Below are 16,607 nucleotides of genomic sequence, written 5' to 3'. Positions count from 1 at the left end.
GAAATTTAAAATACATCTTCAATTGATCAATAGGAAATTAAATGACGTGCATTACTGATTTAAATGAAACAGATTTAAAAAGAAACAGATAACTCAATTTTGCTTAATTTCAAAGAAGACAGAAAAATTGAATTCAAAAATATTTTTACAGTAGTAAAAAAAAAAAAAAAATGGAGATTTAAATAGTATTAATATCGAGATAATTTTTAAAAGGAATATAAAATAAATCGAAATTAAATTTAAATTGTTTACTTGAATAATAACAATGCACGTATATTTTTAATAAAATTATAGCATCTAAATAATCAATAATGCAAATAAATTTCCTTCTTTATGATTTTACCTATAAGTATTCGAAAAATGAGCGTCAACTTTTTCGGTCAAAATGTAACTCACTGTTTTCGGCCAGTGTGTGTTTTCAGCCAACACTAACATTTCCCTTTTCGATCACTGTCACATTAAAGACTGAAAAAATAGTAAAATACATGTCGTTATACATTTATCAAGCAGATATCATATAATTATAAAAATAAAATCATGTTAAATTATCTCTGTAAGACCTCAATGATTTTTTTTTTGTACTAATGTTTATAGTAATTACTAAATTACAAATATATTTTCATAAGATTTATTGTGATAATGCGTTTTATTCATATCAAATATTACAATAATAAATTCAAAGTGACGTACGGGAAAGATAAATATATTTTTTCAAAATTATATATATATATATATATATATATATATATATATATTTATGAACGTTAAATAAATAATAGTAATATAATGTATACGAGACAATTATTCAAATTCATCTTTCAGATTTAAATTATAGATCATTTAATATTTTCTCAGAATTATTTCAATGATGACTATTATAAAATTTATTTATTCGGTATTTACTAGAATAAAAAATTTAATTGTGTTCGAAATTCAATAAAATTATCAATATGTGTTGTTGACAAAGAACATCAAACATAGAATCAAACAGTGAACACATTTTATTTGGAAAACGAAATATATTCTCGGATTTCATACTAATTATACTCTCTCGTCCTAATACATTGAAATATTTCTTTTAAATATTAAAATACTATTTACTTATTGTATTATTCGTTATACGTAAGCACATAATTGTATATAATATATATTATATATGTTGATAAAAATGTCAGTAAATACCTGAGAAAAAATTCTTTAGAAAATATTTTCGGTATATTCGATAATTATATAAAATCATATTGCGTTACTATTATTCAGTATACCTTTCAATTTTATTTTACAATGAATAACTATTAAAAATAGTGTATAAATACTAAATAATAAGTTTCAAAAAAATACCGAAAATCTTGTAGTGATTATATATGTAATTTTTTTTTTTAATTAAACATTTAAAATTATATAAAAAAAAAAAAATAAATGGAAATTACAAGAACATGTGTGTAAGCTTTTATTAACTTCGTTATAGTAAATGCATGTGTCTTATATCAGTGTTATAATATGTCTTTATTAAGAAAAAATTAATTTAAAATGCGTGCCGATCTCATTGAATTCAGTAAAGCCTATTGTTCGTTTTTTCTCTGAACATGCATTTTCATTAAATCAGTCTTGTCAGCACTTTTGAAACCTTTATAATAGTCTCCTTTATCAATACAAAAGTTACATGTAGTTTATAAAAATTAAAAGTGGGTTTGATTAAAGGCAGCAACTTTATTATAGCCAATTAGTTATACAAGTATCTTTGTCACATACTGGAATGTCTATTTTACGTGGTAAACTACTAATTTTCATTTTATAGAATGTCTTTTGATTGTTAATTGTTTCTTTTATCCCACTAAATACACACATTTTGTATACATATTTTTGTATTCATTTTTGTTTTCAATAATTATGTAATTATTTTTATAAATATTTCAAATATACATCTAAAAATTTCAAGTAACAACTGCATTAATGTAGTAATAGTTTTAGAAAATAAAATAATTTAAGTCGTCAGTTGTTTACATCGCCTATATCTGTATTACTTGTGGATTATAAAAGAAATGAACATGTTAACGTTTTGTACAATTTATAATAATAACGAGAAATTCAGTTTAAATGGAAAATAAAATCACTTAACTGAAATTCCACAAGGTACACACAAATAGCATAGAACACACTATGTTCTGTAAATGTAGGAAATTAAATTACTTTAATTTGAATTATATATTGATTTTTATTTTAAATGCTCAATTTATTGTTTATAAATTACAATATCTACTTAGTAAAATATTAGTTACCAATATATTTTTATTGTTTTTTAAATTTAAGAAAAATTTTTAGAAAAATTATAACTTTTAAAGTCATAGCAAAATTGTTCACGTATACAAGTTCATATAATGAATATTATATTATAAATGCATATTATTACTCGTGGTAACTTGGAAACTTTTTAAAATGTATTCATATATAACAATAAAACAGAAAAACATGTTTATAATTTATTTTATTACGTGCGAGTATGGAAATGAGTGTTACATTTTCATGTATATTTGAATGAAATAATTATATCGAAGTTCTCATTAAATTTAAATGTACCAAATTAAATCGTACTCTATGTACACATACTTCAGTGGGAAGACATTGGTTATCCTGCCCAATTAAAAATAAAATAAGGTAAATATACATTTTATCGATACCATAAATAATTCGGAGCATCTGAGTTGGGTCCCGAGTAATAGGGGCTAATCGCAGGTAGTGTACTAGATGGGTCCAGGATTTTTATAGGTACTACACTAGTTGGGTCCCAAATTAATTTAGGTACTACACTAGTTGGGTACCGGATTTTTATAGATACTACACTAGTTGGGTCCTGAATTATTTTAGTTATTACACTAGTTTCTGAAATTTTTTTGGTAAGTATCTATTTAGACGACGTGTATGGTTTAAAATAGTTTTTATAGTTTTTTTTCCATTAAAATATAAATTATTACAATTGTGTTGGTAAAAATATTAACAATTTTAAAAATCAAGTATAAAATACATATAATATAGTATAATTATAGCCACGTAGGTAAATTAAAAAATATTAATAATTTTAGAATCATTATATAATATAAATAAAAACTAATGGAAAAGAAACTAAAAAACAAAAAAAAAAAAACAATAAAAAACAATTTTAACCATACCTGTGGTCTAAATAGATCATAGAAAGTTTTAAGTCTGTTAAAATGGGAAGGAAAATTTTAGTATAATGTAGTATTTACCAAAAAATATTTAGGAACTAGTGTATACCTAAAATAATTCAGGACCCAACTAGTGTAGTACCTATAAAAATACGGGACTCAACTAGTATAGTACCTATAAAAATCCGTGACCCAACTAGTGTAGTACCTAAAATAATTTGAGACCCAACTAGTGTAGTACCTCAAATAATTTGAGACCCAATTAATGTAGTAATTTTAAACTCGGGACCCGATTCAAATACAGTCAAACAGTTATGTATAATCAATGAATATTTAGTACAACGAATAAATGGTCGAAAAACATAATTGCCACATATGTTCTATATTATCGATAAAAATAAATATCCATATATGGTATCATCGCTAAAACTAAGGTAAAAATTAAATTCCACTCCTTAAAATGTTATAAAAATTTGATATCAACTTCCATTATATTAGACATAACTAATATATTTGATCAACTTTATTTGTTAATGTTTTGTGAACAAATAAATACATGTTTTTATAACTAATATTATTAAATGTTTTTTATCTAATTAACACATATTTTTATTGGATTATTTTAATTTAGTTATTGTTTTTACTAAGTGTAACCAACAGGCACTATACCAAATTATATTATTCATATTATGAATATTACTATACTAAAAGTGTATTATTATTCATTTTACTATGTTCATTAGTATGCTCATTAAAGGAAATAAATTTCTTGTTTTTTAGATAACTTTATAGATTTTAAAAAAATATATATATTTAAATAAAATAATAATAATAAAAAATAGTTAATAGTTAATTTTCGTAAATTAATATATATATATATATATAAATAAATAGTTTATGTATAGAAATAAATAAATAATTGGTTATCTTGGAATATTATTAATACCTAAATAAATATATTATTTTTTCGTCTCTATAAAAGATGTGAATAGAGTTAAAAAATGTTAAAATAATACAAACATTAATAAAATATATATTATTATCAATTATGTATCATAAAATTATAAAAAAAATAAATTAAACAATTATAGCACAAAAAAAAAATGTAAAATAACCAACATACTTAAAATTATTCGTTTATTACCCTATAAAGGTAGTAATGTCAATGTAAATGTTATCTGTTATCCACTTTTTTCGTGTCATGTATTTTAGTATTTACGAGATTTTAGATACTTAATATATTTATGTATGTTGTGAAACTTGAATGTTTCATAGAAATGTTTTATTTAATTTAAAAATGAATGTAATAATTATTTTATAAATGTATTCAGTAAAAAAAATATGTTCGAACATAATACAATTATCAAACCAGGAATGTTTTTTAAATTATTTTTATTGATTATTTTTGAAAATTAGTATTACTCAGATTTAATATAAAAATATGTGATATTTTCGGATAGATGTTGTGATAATAAGGAAAGCAAATTAGTTTCAGCGCTTATAATACATCCTTCTATAAAAAAAAATAAATATAATTCTTGAGTTAAGAGTAAATTGAAATACACTTCTCATATATATTAATTTAATTAAATTTAATTATTTTATTTAAAATAAAATTAGTTATTTTAATTTTAGGATTGTCATATTTGATATTTGTAAATAAATATATTTTTTCGATATTAATTTACAGAAACTAAATTAAAAAATTTATTTTAATTCATTACACTATGTTTAAAACTAGAATTTAATATTTTCACAAAGGTTTAAGACTATTTGAAATTCAAATTACGATTTTGCTGTTACATTTATTTTATTTTAAATCCAACTATTTAATGTGCTAGATTACAGTAATAAAAGAATAATCATTTTCAGATTTTTTATGTACATTATAAACTCTTATTAATATAATATATATACATATATATATATATATAAAGAATATTTTTGTTTCTAATATTAAAATTTGTTTAATACATTCAAGTAAAAACTAAATTTTCATTTTATGACGAATACATTAGAGTGATTACCTTGGCAATTATAGTAAGCGAGTAAAATGAAATAGTCTAGTAACTCATAAACTACTCTAGACTTGAACGGCCATTCGGTTTTGACATTTGCTCTTAAGGAAACGAAATGCATATAAGGTGTATTACATTTCATACATTATGATTTAACTTTAATAATAATAATTTACATTGAATTGCAATACGTGCATTTATATATTATAACGTATCATTTATGTTTGTCGTTTAAAATAAATGTTATTGAGTATATGTATACATTTCAATAGGAATTTAATAATATGCACCTTTCAATTTATGATAAGTGATATATATATATATAAATTTCATAAAAAAGAAATCGATATAACACATTTGTGTTATTTATGGGAGATATGAACTATAAAATCATTATTTAATTGTTATTTTTATACAAAATTATTAAATATATATATGTATGTATGTATCTCAGTATGCATACCTATGCATCTATATAAAGTATATTTTATTTATAAGAATTAAGTGAACGTTTAGAATCTGTAAAACTGTTATAGTTATATAATAAAAATTTGTGTGGCAAATTTATTAATCTGCTATGTTTTATTTGTAAAAAATTGCATATCTTATAGAAAATAAATCAAATATTTAGTAAAATCTATTAAAAAAATTGCAAGTTCTCTTTAATAAAATAATATTTTTAATTATAGTAATATTACAATTTCAGTTTATATATGGACACAAAAAAATTAATTAAATGTTACAGCAGCAAGCACATGAAAATAAAAAAAAAAAGCGTTAAATTTGTTCAACTATTTTTATAATGATATAAACAGATAGATCAAAATATATACAAATTTGTAGGATTCTAAGAATTATAAAAATTTTATATAGGAGACGGAAAAACATATTTTTAATTTTTTTCTTTTTTTTTTTAATTAACTACATATTAAAACGGAAATACTTTGTACTTTAATTTCTTTGAAAAATATTTTAAATTATTGTATTAATATTTTTACCAATATTTACAATCACACATACATTGACATATTTTTTTTTCATCGTTATATAATACCACCACGCAATACCGTATGATATATACTCTTATACATGATTTTCTATAATAAACGAATGTTAAATATTCTACCGTTCCACGACATTTTACAATAATACATAGGTTATATCTAATGTGTTACTTAATTGTGTTAATAATTGTATTTTGCTCATTTTCATAATTAATTTAACACTGACGCAAAAGTGGATGTTCTCACTTTTCCAACACGTCAATATGGAGTCGTGAATTGCGTTTTCCCTTGAATAGCTACACGACTTGTTTATGTCTAGTTTTCGCATACGTGCCATTACTGAGTAAACTAATTAAAACCGCGCCATTTTCAGGTGCGATGCTAATTCAATCCGGATAACTAAATGTGAGTCCAAATTTCGTGTGTTGCACCGGTGGACTCGAATGCCTGGTAAGTACATCGACGATGTAATAATTTCTGTTCCTCAAACATCAGGCACACGACTTGTGTTGTGTATGATAATAATTATTGTTGTGTGGCATATAATTCGCGCATGTCACCGTCTCCGGAATAAAAAATTTGGGGTATTAAAGACAAGCTACGCCCAGACCGATATTAACAGAGTAGGGGATCCAATACGTATGTTGCCACCATCTTATGTGGATTTCCAAACGCGTATGAGATCCAACGGTGAGGTGAACCGTTTTTTAACATAAAAAATACAAATATATTAGTCACCAGTAACAGTGGCGAATCCAGGATACATTTAACGAGGCTGTTTTAAATTGTAATCAACTTATGGTAGTAGGGGGGCTATGCCCCTCATATTAAATTAATAAATACCATGTATTTATATAAATTACATTAATGAAAATTATTTTATTAAGATAGTACCTATATGTAAAATCTACAAGTTGTATACAAAGTTTATTTAAATTATACATTATACGGTAATTAGTTTGCAATTTGGTAAAATACCATGAAATACGGTCGATGGGGTTATTCTAACACCCAAATCACCCCCCCCCCCCCCACACACACACACATACACCTCTGACCGGTTCACCAGAAAGGAATATTTGATCGAACGTACAAAAAACATTTCACTCTCAAACATACCAAATAGGTACATATATTTAATTAAGTACAAAAACACTTGTTACTTTATCCATATAATCTTATTTACTCAATATTTAATTTAACTGAAGATAATGCACAGATTTTTAATTTCAATAGTATATATTCTGGCTTAGTTTAGTCATATAATTGTAGTATATCATCTTATTGTTCATTATCGTTTTATTAATAAGAATAGTTCACTGCTTCTAAAGCATATGTATTGTTGCATGCTAACCGATTGATCGAACCTCAGTGATTTACTATGTAAATGTAACTGAAAAATTTACTCTGAATTCAACGCTTGGATGTAGGTATAATTTTGTAAATAATTAATGCCAATTGTAATAAAAAAATTTATTAAACTATTAAAAATTATTCTAAGGAAAATTAATTAATTTGGCTGTTAAAATTCCAAGTTCTTATATTAAACTGTGATGAAAATAATCTAGGTTCAAACATTTAATTTAAACTCTTCTAAAGTATTCTAAGTCCAGATATTTGATTTAGCTGTTGAGATTCTAAGTCCAGATCATTACATACACTAGCGTGAAGGTGCTCAGTGTCGCATAGCAAGAACTTGTCTGATTTGCCCTTGTTTCCAGGTCCCTAATATATCCGATGGACGCAAGTGTGTGTGTGTATGTATATGAAAAACGATAATAAAAATTGTTAATCTTTTGATTGACGCAAATGTGTGTGTATAATGTGATGATGTGTATAGTTCAATCTATCTCACAAATGTGATTATTTGAATAATGTTTCCTCGTTAGACGACATTTGTGTGAAAATGTGGATGTGGTTATTTTAACAATCAATAATCATTTATTTATTTCCTTGCGTGAACTTTGTGTGGTGTATGACATTTGATAGATGTGGTTTTTAATATTTATAAGAGTTAATTTATTACATGTATCGTTGCACACTCATGTATACCCATATGCAATGCAGGGTTATTATGGTATTATTATTATCTAAGTACGTGGGTCGCGACAGTATACACAAAATATTAATACGAGTTTATTCAAAATTAGAAAGAACGTCTGCTTCTTTAGTCCCTTTTCACCCCGCAACTCATTAGTAGTAAATAATATGTGATCGGAGTGTGTACACAACATAGTAGTCTAAAATTAAATTTTAGGTGAAAAAAATAATTATTTTAAAATAGTTTGAAAATAATGTATAATTTGTTAACACAATTATTCAAATATAAACATAGTACTCAGTATCATTTATGAATCCGTATGTAATCTAACTTCATGAGTAGGTTGATTTTGACATCATCTGAACCGGTCGTTCAACATGATTTTCAAACAATTTTTGTGACTACAATGTTGGTCTATTTACGATTTTTTTTTTATCTTATATTGAAAGTAATCTATAAGATAAGTTAAATATAGTTTGATTAATTCATATCATAATTTATTTATAAGTTATGTATTAATAAACTAAATAAAATTGGTAAACTTGAATTTTTACTTTATTTTTAAACTTCTATGAAAGGTCTTTTGAGAATAACTAATAATAACTATTCACAAATAATCTCTTCCAATATTAAAACTTCGCATATTTTTAATGGTATAACTTTCACTTTCAGCCATTTGCAGCCGTAGTTTTTATTTATATTTTTACAGCCGATTTGAGTGGGTATAGAGAGAAAAATAACAAATTATACATATTTATTTTTATTTATTTATTTATTTGTAAACGGGTAGGAATCATTTAGAACAGTGGTTCTCAAACTGTGGTACGCGAAAGACTACATAGTGGTACGCGACAAACCACATATACATGGTGGTAGAACAGAAATTAAAAATTCAATATTTATCTCATATATTAATTTAGAAACACAATAATTTTATTTTAGTATTTTGCTGCCTATTTATTTAAAATAAATATATTTAACCATGTGAAGTTTGTATGGTTCTATTTTTAATCATTAATGGTATGTGACTGATTGATAATATACTCATGTAGTACGCGAAAAAAAAGTTTGAGAACCGCTGATTTAGAACATTAGAACAGTAATACAGTAAGTAATACATTGCAAATCAAATTTAAAATTTAGAACTATAACAAATACATGATAAGTGATATACATTATAAAATAATAATTAAAAATAACAGATACGATACTAGAATTATAATAAAATTACAAATAATTAACAGATGAAATGTATGCTGCATATTGTGTTTAAAAACATAGCACGACATAAAAAATAAATCTATCTGGTTAATAATATTATTAGATAAAGAAAGAACACAGGAAAGAACAATTTGGAACTATAGTTAGCGTTATAAGATGGGATGATGAACACATTTTGTGACCTCGAACCATTATTTCTAAAGTAAAATCAACCAGAGAAAGTAGCTCGGGGGAATTTATGTTACCATTCTGTAAATCGATCAAGAACATTAAGTCTATAATTTTCCTTCTTAATTCACATAAATCTATCCCTAGATGGGTAGATTATAGGTGATATGAATGTCGGTGAATAGCCAAATTGAATTTACTACAAATTAATTTAAGGAATTTATACTGTACATTTTCAACCTGATTAATAAAAATAGCATAATTTGGTGATAAAACCATAGAGCTGTGAACCATACATATGAAGATTTATTTAAATGGCTGCGTGATGAAAACTCTTAGTTTCAAAATAATCAATCCAACCAACTTATTATAAATTTATTAAAAAATAAATATTATGTAAAACATTTTGATATTTTGTATGAAAAACATGTAATGGAAAAAATTCGTATTCATGTTGTAATTTTGACAAGGCTATGGGCTAAAAGTGGTAGAAAGTTAAATAATTTATACAAAAATAATAAACAGTGGTTTAAAACAGAACTTATTATACCAAACATATAACTCTTAGTTCCTTTTTCTTCAGGTTTGTTAGTTGATTGACCACCCAAAATATTTTTTGAATGAACCGAAAAAATCAAAAATTGAAAAACTAAAGGTCTATTAAAATCATACACGTCACCAGATATAGTTTATTTTGCTCAAAGTAATTTTCAGAAGTTGGTCCATGTTATTTAAAGAATCATTTACTTCACCAACTAGACCAATAAAAATAAAAAACGCTAATTCAAGTTCTCTATCAATACCTTACACACTAAATGAGGAAATAGTTTTTACATTAAATAATAATTTGACGGAACAGCAGTACACAAATGTAAGGAAATTAGCAATGTTATGGAAAACCAATATATGTATCCAAGTTATGAAAACATTTTATATTTGAAAAATAATTGCTACCCAAATAACCCAATATAACTGAATCGTCAAATCAAAATTCAAATTCAGAATCTTCATGACAACGCGAGCACCAGAATATTTCAAATCGAAAACGTTCTACAATTTATTTGTACGTATACGAAATCACTAAAAATTAACATTACATTGTATATGTATTGAATTAGAATTTATTTTCTATAAAACAATTGTTAAAAGAAATTCTTAAGATTAGCAATAAATATTATATAAGTATTAGAGAGTATAATATTAGAAACATATCATGAACATAACAAAATAAAGATTTTTTTCAGATGTAATTGGTTTCATTCGATCCTTATATTTCAAAGTTATGATCAACTCCAAAAATAAAAATTGTCAATCTAGACGTAGCCGTTAAAAATTAATCATTAAGGTTAAATTCTAGAATAATTATAGTACAATAGTTAACACACAGAATAACAATATTTTGTTTGATATTGTTATTGTCTTTTAGTTTTATAATCGTTAAGTTAGGTTTTGAATTTTTCTAAATCCATCTGACCTTTCTTTATACAAGTTTAGTGATGAGTTGGAGGTTTTTTTTTTACTAATTGTTAATGGGAATACGGTGTTATTTGATTTACTAATATCTTTATTATTATTGTTTATAATGTTATTGTTTCTGTTAGTCATTTTGATTAGAATGTAAATATTAAAATGAGTATCTAATAAATACAATAATAGCGATAATAACGATTGAAGACGACGGTGGGTTGTGATAGCTTAATTAGATTAATATATAATATAATATAATATTGAGACCGCCGAGACGGCCGCCGATAAGACCGTATGCGCTAAACGCTGATATATTACATTAAAACAGAATGTTGATAATATTACATAGGACGAATATTTATTTCATTTGTTATTATGTACAAGACTTTAGTTTAAAGAGAAGAGTATATAGAATTAATTAATAGACTAGTCACATCTTTGATTAACTAATTTAAAATAATAAATGAAACACACGATATACGGTATTGACTGATAATTTAGAACGAACTGTATTCACGTGCGTGTCGATTGATGGCTATCGTGGAACTGTCAGCAGAATGTAGTTTTATTTTAGTTCCGTTTGGTTAGTTGTAAAGTTCTTGTAATGAAAGCGTCAAATTCAAAAAATACTATTGAAAAAATGAAACTAAATTCAATGAAGCAGAAAATCATAACAGATTAATTTAAAATATATTTTTTTATAATAAAAATTTAATTTACATAGTATAATTATTATATAGTTAACATTTTAAAAACAATAAATAACTATTACCACCTAATTTGCTAAAATAATTAACAGTTATGTACAATAAAAAACAAATATTTTTCTCTTAATTCAATTATTCGAACTCTCGGTAATTCGAAATTTTTCAACAGTCCCGTCAACTGCGAATTATCGAGGGTTGACTTTATGTTAAATTCTAAATGAGTTTATAATATATATTTTATTTTATTTTATTTTATAATGTGATATTTTTTAAATCATCGGGTTTTCGTGGAAAACTGAAAAACTATAAATTGTTTAAATAATCAATTATATTATATAATATACACAATCACACGGTACCTATTGGCCATTGCTGACAAAGAAAAATTTTATAAACAATCATATTTCACTGGTGTACATTTTACATGGAATTTGAAATTTAACTATTATTCTAACATACCGCATCCTGGCGTCCTATGCTAAAAACTCGCTCGTGGCTAATCACTACCCGTTAGTCGTTATGTGTTATTCAATACTCAGTCAGTCATTCATTAGTAACGTAATATTGTTATTCGTTCTATTTACAGTCTCGAAGAACTACCTATTTACTACATTTGATTATTTTGAAACTACAACGTATTAAATTATAGTTTATTTTACTACTATTTATATTGATGTAATGTTTTTAAAATATTAAAAAAATATTATTTGTTTTAAATAATTTTTATTTACATTTCTTATATTAAATTCAATTTAATATGATATCTAGTATGTGTGGCTGTACTTTACTTTGATTTTATAGGGTAATTATTAAGTTAAAGTACTTAGTTAAATACCAATACATAGCCATAGGTACCTACATACATTAATAGTATAGTACTCATATATTGGTTTAAGAGTACTACAGTGTAAGCATTGTAAGAGGCCAAGAATCTGAAGCGTCTTCCCATTACCAACCATATATTAATTTTTTTTTGTGTCGTTTCATGTACCTACCAGATGTATATTAACTATCAAAAATTGATGATTATTGGTTATAGTGGTCTATAAGCAAGGTTTCATATTTCATATAATATAGTAATCTAGTATGATCATTTGGTTATTTAAAAACTAATTGTGTATCTATATTCTACTGAGTGGTACTATTTTTTTTTCAATCCTCCCCTTCCAATTTAGAAATCTTGTGTACTGCGTACACCACTGAAGAGCAGTACCTCTCATTCACTGATTTAATGTTGGTATGATATCATAGATATTACACAGTGGAAAGGCTATCATAAAATACACAATATTATCATTGCAGGTTTGAAACAATTTAAATAGTCGAGATTCGACATCAATTGCTAATTAAATAGTGTATCGATAGGTTAGGCTTGTAACTAGGTAGGTTAGGATACCAAGAACAATATAAATTGTAATAATTTGTGCAATAGAATTCGTATGAAGTCTATCGACTTTTGAATTTCTTCGCAGAATCATTTAGAATATTTAAGTAGTGTAACGTTCAATAGATGACTAATTGCACTTAATGAGATATCAATGTGACATCTATAATTAGCATTTAAATTATAAAAATGCATTCCCTAACACTTAACATAGATATCACATAATATTTAAATTGTGATGGTACTTCTATATACTTTTTGAGACATCACACAGATGAACTTGACAAAACTGGGCGTTAAGCGCCTGTGTGTTGTCTCAGAGTATTCACTGAGGAAAAACGATAAACTTCACATTTCACAGTGTGACTGTTATGTGACAGATATGTAACAGAATTTTGCACATAGGGTAGTTAAAGTAAGATACATATGTACATATATCAAAATATTTCACATATATTGAATCAACAAACAAAATAATAGTTGGTAAATAAGTAAGTGTATAGTTACAATATGTTATCCAGAAATATAAAATAATAGATATTGTAGTTCAAATAAAATATAATTATGTTACATTTAAATAAAAAAAATAAGTATATAGATACTTAATAGTTTTGAAATTATTTTAGGATTATATTTTTTGTATATCTTATCCAAATTTAATCTTAATTAAATGTATCTAATTTCTAATTTCTAATCTAATATCTGTCTGTTTGTCCTTTATGCATTTCTAAAAAAAACTGGACCTATCACGACGAAATTTGATACAGAGATATATTAGACCAATGGGTAAAAGATAGGCTAAGTTAAAAAGTGATAGGCCCAACCTCGGTAAGTTTATAGACATTTTGAGTTTTACGATGGAAATTTTTGTTAACAGATTGTTGCTATTAGTTTCAAAAATAATAATAATTAGTGCAGAAGATATTATTATCCCTGAATTTGTTATTATTTGTTTTCATGACACATGCATCTATGGCATTAACATTTTTATATTATTTATAAACGGGTTACGAAGTGCACGGTTGCAGCTAGTATTAATTAATATTATATCTTAAATCTTTCTACCAATTCTAAATTAGTCTTTCTTTGAGTTCTAAGAACTGCTTTTGTTGCGACATTAATATTTTTTGTATTTATAAAATTACAATATAATAATCAAATTATTATAATTTATGATATCATTTAAGCTATTTTATTTCTTATAATAACAGCAGGTATTGAAATTATAAGTCAAAAAATACATTTTTTATAAATAGTTTAATAATAAAATTACCTTATGCATGATATTATAATTCTTAATTCACAGATTATTTGTAATTTTTTTGTGTAGAATGCTACATTTTTTGAAAGTCTTTAAAATTAAAAATTAACCTACATTGAAAGATAATATACCATATACCCATATGGAAATAAGTGTTATTACAAACAATTTATATATAAATATTTGTGAATGTTTAATGATTTTCTTAACCAAGTCTTGAATTCTCTCTGAATATGAAATTTAATTTTCTACAAATAAGATTAATTTTCTTAGGTGCGTGTAATTAGATAATAAACGAATTAGTTAACTCACTATTCAAAAGTTCTTCTTTCCATGTGATATTTTAATTTCATGCTTAAACTTTTAAATTCAATTTCAGATCTTATAAGGAATGTGTTACATATAATTTTAAATGACTATGAAATAATTCATTCCTTGTAAACTTGAATTTCCATGTGCATTTAAAACATATTTTGTTATGGTTTGATGTAATTTATCATGTAAAAGTACCTTTCTAACTAATGTAAAGTCTCTGAAAAATTATATTCATCATTTCTTTTTTATTCGGTTGGTATAGTGTCATGAGTATTATCAAAATGCTTATAAACATTAAAAATATCTTATGAAAAATTCGTCAAACATATATAATATTATATCTTTAATAGGAATTTATAAGATTTGAAGTACATTTTACTGATTTTTTAGTCAGAATCAAAATATTAGTTAACTTCCATGTTTCACATATTTATTAGATTTAATGTATAAATGATAGTAAGTCTTAACAGTCATGATGATTCATTATTTTGTATACAATAATTTTCAACGTGGTTATAGTAGCAAGCTATTGTCTATTAAAATATTTAATATAATTGTATTTTACATGTGATAAAAAATTGTGTTTATATGTTTCTTACAACGTGTTGTGAATTAAATACTCGATTGACTGATGGAACGAATGTGGTAATGTTGTAATACTAATTTACATTAACACTGATTTAATATAACAATGAAACTTTAAGAAAACTGCTTAAACTTTAAACATATGATGAAAGTGCAAATTCAGGTTTCTATAATATATAAGTAGTATAATAGATAATAATAATTAGTTACAAAGTTTTCCATAGAATAATTATATAGGACATGAACACATCAACATTATTTATAGTCATTATGTTTGTACTGTATCAAGAAAAACTACTTCGTAGTTATGCATGTCTTTTATATCATTATATAACTTATGAATGTCTGTGTTTTAATTATTTATTTTATCGGTTGGTTTTGTGATTGACTTCGATTGAAAACGGTAACTTATTAAATTCTACGATTTTGTTATATTTTACTATTTTTGTAACCCATTTTTTTTTTTTTTTTATATATTATAATATACTCGAATTAGTTTTGACGCTATTATAATATTTTAGAATTAGCTCATACTGGATTTTCATACTTATATATTCTAAAACGCGTTAGAATTATCAAATATGTTTTATCACGTGTAAAATAAACTTTTCAAATCATTAGAGACATTACTAAATGTCGCGGTGATATATATATTTTCATTCAAACGTTTAAATAGTGATTTTTAATCGAAAATGTTTTCGGTTAATTTTAAAATATTACTATAATTTTATTACGCCGCAATCTATTGAAAAGCGATTCAATAAGTCAGAATGAAATCAGGGGATTTTTAATAAAATAAAATAATTTGGATCCGAACGAGATAATTTGGATTTTGACCAGAAAGCCAATTAACCGGTGACCATTCCCAAAGGTGGTAAATCGGTTGTGGGGATTCGGATCAGCGACGAGCAAAGCGGTATGCCGGCAGAGGTGTGACGGTAACGGCTTGCACGAAATTTGCATTGCATTGTTCCGTCGCTAATTAAAACCAATGAGGTCGTGTGGTCGTTTCGCCAACTCGGACGGGTGGGTTTGGTTGTCGGGTGTGCGGGAGGACCACAGTGTTCGAGTAATATAGTCAGTGGGTGAGTATTGTGAATGTAGTCCATGCACACAGGAGGAGATACCAGAATGTTCGAACTTTGCCCGGTTGATTGGTTCCCCTCTGACAGTTTCCCTATCCCTTGTACACGTTGCTGACCACCAGCGGCGTTTACACATACATACTCACACACTTACACAAATACACACACACACACACACACACACACA

General features: G+C 25.1%; 1 protein-coding gene across 1 annotated transcript in view; it reads left to right on the top strand.

Moving 5' to 3' along the window:
- LOC112679437 (leucine-rich repeat and immunoglobulin-like domain-containing nogo receptor-interacting protein 3) overlaps positions 1-16,607 on the top strand; it is a gene marked incomplete at its 5' end in the record, with an annotated part of 191,637 nt that overhangs the window by 76,453 nt on the left and 98,577 nt on the right. Inside the window, 1 exon segment of the mRNA XM_025549229.1 lies at positions 6,560-6,636.

The sequence above is a fragment of the Sipha flava genome, unplaced genomic scaffold, assembly GCF_003268045.1.
Source record: "Sipha flava isolate LNK unplaced genomic scaffold, YSA_version1 145_pilon_pilon, whole genome shotgun sequence".
In the NCBI taxonomy this organism is placed as follows: domain Eukaryota; kingdom Metazoa; phylum Arthropoda; class Insecta; order Hemiptera; family Aphididae; genus Sipha; species Sipha flava.
Note: the sequence above shows the minus strand (reverse complement) of the source record. Positions and strands in the feature narration are given on the sequence as shown.